Below are 4,337 nucleotides of genomic sequence, written 5' to 3'. Positions count from 1 at the left end.
ATTAGTCATAAATATTTCCCTTGTTGAGCTGAAAAACCCTACAATATTCAAGACTGAACATAACCGAACACCAAAATGGCTTATATACTTTGGAAAGAACATGGAAAGAAACCGGGGTTGGATGTTACCTCCTTTACGCCCAGACTGCATCATCATATGACGACGTACTGTATCAAAGGGATACGATGTGAGACCAGCGACGGCAGTGACTTTCTGAGCAATCATCCAGCTGACCACAATATGAGTGTTCTTTGGGTCAGGCAGCATGCCTGTAAAACACAAATATTTCAACTAAATACCAAAACGGATGCTATTTCTCATTACGTGTTAACCATTTTGCATTAGTGGCTTACTAAAACTATTTTCAGAACTACATTTTCAAGGTGTTATGAAAATGAAGTGTCCAAACCACATGGGGTGTGAAGAAGTGTTAAGCTACAACAGTTCTGATCGGCTGTTATTGTTGCACAGGTTTTTTTGGGGGTTTTTTTTCAGTGTGGACAGTGATGATTACATTTATTAATATTATCTAGTTGGACTCTTGATGTGCCATAAAACTAATTATTATAAGGAAATATAAAAATATTTAGGTGATATGTGAATCGTTTCTGAGTGAGTTACCTGCCATGATTAATTTTCACCTGTATTTGGTGGGTGTTAATTTCAAATCCTTGTTCTCAAGCCGGTCAAACTTCAAAAAAATTAATCAAATCTGCCCAAGCTGGTCATTTTGGATTTAATGTGGAATCAATTTGAATTGCAGTCTCTACTTTTTTTAATACAATGGGATTCATGAAATTCTCCTGAAATGGTAAATATTATGGGGAAGTGGTGGCCTAATGGTTAGAGAGTCGGACTCGTAACCCAAAGGTTGCGGGTTCGAGTCTCGTACCGGCAGGGATTGTAGGTGGGGGGAGTGTACAGCAGGGGTGTGGACTCTAGTCACATGACTCGAGACTTGACTCGGACTCGAGTCTCAAATTTGATGACTTGCGACTCGACTTGACATAATTAAAGAAGACTTGAGACTCGACATAGACTTTGACAGCAGTGACTCGAGACTTGATTTGGACTTGATTTGGATTTCTATGAAATTATGTTGTCTTTGCTATTCTGTTACTAATAAAATACAGTTTTTTTCACTGCTTATCCTATTTTGGCACAATCCCTAAATCGAGCTTGAGTAGTTTTACTGAGGGTCAATATTGTAATGCATTACTTTTAAAAGTAACTTTCCCCAACACGGGCCATCATCGGTTTTGCAGCTAAATTGTATTTTTGTTCATATCTATTTAACAATTTTGTTTGTACATGTGATCCAAATGCCTCTGATTAATATTAGTAAATTCGATTCATTCACTTTTGTGATAGTAGTTATTAAACCTGCATACATTTAACTTTGGACATTATTAGCTATGTGTTGTACATAATGGTAAAAAATAAAATAAATAATAATAATAATAGAGAAACAAATTAAGAGTTAGTCTAAACAGGTTAAACGATTTTGAAACATGCAGCTCTATCTCAGCCCATGATGTTGCAATCTGCCTTTTGGCTAACTCTAATAAAACCCACCTTTTGCTGTGTCATAGATGCCAAAGTAAGCCGCCCTTTAGATGATGATGCCTTGCACAGACACGTTGAAGCCCTGATACAAGCCCCTTAGACCATCAGACTTGAAGATCTTTACTAAACAGTTTCCAAGGCCTGTGAATTCTCTCTCTGCACCAGCCTTTCCGACATCAGCAGACAAACGGGTTCTGGCAAAGTCAAGGGGGTAAACCAAGCACAGAGACGTGGCTCCAGCAGCACCACCAGAGGCGAGGTTACCAGCAAAGTACCTCCAAAACTGGCTACGCTTGTCAACACCATCCAGAAAAATGTTCTTTTTCTTTTATGTAAAGCACTTTGAATTACCATTGTGTATGAAATGTGCTATACAAATAAACTTGCCTTGCCTTGCCTTGCCTAAACAGGTTAAACGATTTTGAAACATGCAGCTCTATCTCAGCCCATGATGTTGCAATCTGCCTTTTGGCTAACTCTAATAAAACCCACCTTTTGCTGTGTCATAGATGCCAAAGTAAGCCGCCCTTTAGATGATGATGCCTTGCACAGACACGTTGAAGCCCTGATACAAGCCCCTTAGACCATCAGACTTGAAGATCTTTACTAAACAGTTTCCAAGGCCTGTGAATTCTCTCTTTGCACCAGCCTTTCCGACATCAGCAGCCAAACGGGTTCTGGCAAATTCAAGGGGGTAGACAAAGCACAGAGACGTGGCTCCAGCAGCACCACCAGAGGCGAGGTTACCAGCAAAGTACCTCCAAAACTGGGTACGCTTGTCAACACCATCCAGAAAAATCTTCTTATACTTGTCCTTGAAAGTGAAGTTGAGAGCCTGTGCTGGGAAGTACCTAATGACGTTGGCCAAGTTGCCTCTCCAGAAGGACAAGAAGTCCTGCTCCTTAGGAATACGTACTACACAGTCAATAATGCCTTTATATTGTTTGTCTGCTGTGATTTGCTTGCTGGCATGCTGGACCTGTAAGAAAAGGGCACAATTTTACAACCAATTAACGTATAAAACATCAGTACATCATTGAACACAACCATTTCAAATGTTCTGCATGAGCTTTGTGCCACCAGTTGCACATAAAATATTTCAATATCTATTATAAACTTTTTTGGTCAGTTTTTTTTTTCAGAAAAGAGACTAAATTTTACATGCTTATATCTGATAAAACATACTTTTGTCAACATTGGTACAAAAATGGAACCAAAGACAACAGACACTGACAAGGACACAACATATTTAGTAGCAGTGGTGGTCTTGGTTGCGACCCTCCATAAGGCTACAGGAGCAGGTCCTTTAATAGATTCTCCTTGCCATGACCTTGGTTACAACTATTGCCAATTTTGGTTGATCGCTAACCAGAAGAAAATAACGCAATGGTTGATTAACAGCGATTACAACTTTCATACATCCATAGAAACCTTCAAATGCTCAAGTAGCTTTAGACAACTATAATCCAATAGAACTGTGAGACACTGTACATTTGACAGGCTTTATTAGATGCATTGCACCGACGTATATACTAAACTTTTGTAAATTACTCCAGTGTCCTGTACTGACTAGCTATAGCAACCAAGCTAACACTGAAGAACAAGAAGACAGTCATGCTGCTGAATTTGTATAGTGCCACATTCTTACAAATAACCCTAATATTAACAGATTGAGTGATGCAACAGGGTTCCCACACTTTTTGAATGAATGAATTACCTACCCACCCACCCCAAAGGGCAGAACATTATAAGTGGGTGACTATGAAGGGAGCAGGGTAATTGTGGCTCGGTTGGAATACACTTGGCAAAGGGGGCAATGGAAGACAAAAAAGTCATTTCCTCATAATCTTCACTCAGAATGTTACCATGACAATACAATTCATCACCCATTAGCTGCTATTACAACAGAAATCTCTTATTTCTGTTAGTACTGTTGTTGCAAAAAAAACATTATTTTACTAAAGTCAAGGTTAGATTTAAATAATGACACTCATTTAAACTACATATATACATTATATATATATATATACTGTATATACATATATATATATATATAACTTAATTTTTCTGTTTATACGTGTAACATCCACTCTCACGACATCTAGCTTTAAAATGAATCGGGATCGATGACCCAGCCTGGGTCATATGATCAAACGGTAAATATTACTTCCTTAATGAAACCATCGAACATACCCTTCACTAAAGGCATCGAGAACCTGCACTTTGTACTTCAGCAAAGGGTTAATGGTTAAGTTGAACATTTTCGTTTGGAACAACCTTTTGTGCTGTGTCCCCTTTCCGCAGTACCCTTCGAGGGCGCAAAAGCCGTTTAGAAACGACTACTACTTTTAGATCGTAGACCAAACTTAATGTAAAATATCATACGCACGTCCCACATTAAACCAAAAGTTGAATTGCTTACAGGAAGTGCACTCTGTATGTTCTCTCATTCATACAAATGACCTTGCACAGGTGGAAACGAGAGCACCTCGAAAACAGATCGTATGTAAATTAGTTTTGTTGTGTGCTAACTAGGCCTGGGCGATAAAACGGTATCGATATTTATCGATGGTATACCTTCTTCGATAGCGATATAAAAAATGTTTGATATAGTGCACGATATAGGCACGTGCTATGAGTAACGCAGACAGCACACACAAACACGAACACATGCTGAATTGAGTGCTGTGCCTGCCTGTGATGAGGAGATTGTGAATAAAAAAATGCATATTAGTCGAATTTAAAATAAACATTTGCATTTGAATGTTAGG

The 4,337-nt window shown here is 38.7% G+C and overlaps 1 pseudogene; it reads right to left on the bottom strand.

The window, feature by feature from the left end:
- Positions 1 to 88: 88 nt before the first annotated feature.
- On the bottom strand, positions 89 to 3,775 carry LOC107712530 (ADP/ATP translocase 2-like; annotated as a pseudogene).
- Between the last annotated feature and the right edge of the window lie 562 nt (positions 3,776 to 4,337).

The sequence above is a fragment of the Sinocyclocheilus rhinocerous genome, unplaced genomic scaffold (genome assembly GCF_001515625.1).
Source record: "Sinocyclocheilus rhinocerous isolate Xijiao unplaced genomic scaffold, SAMN03320098_v1.1 scaffold2343, whole genome shotgun sequence".
Lineage (NCBI taxonomy): Eukaryota > Metazoa > Chordata > Actinopteri > Cypriniformes > Cyprinidae > Sinocyclocheilus > Sinocyclocheilus rhinocerous.
Note: the sequence above shows the minus strand (reverse complement) of the source record. Positions and strands in the feature narration are given on the sequence as shown.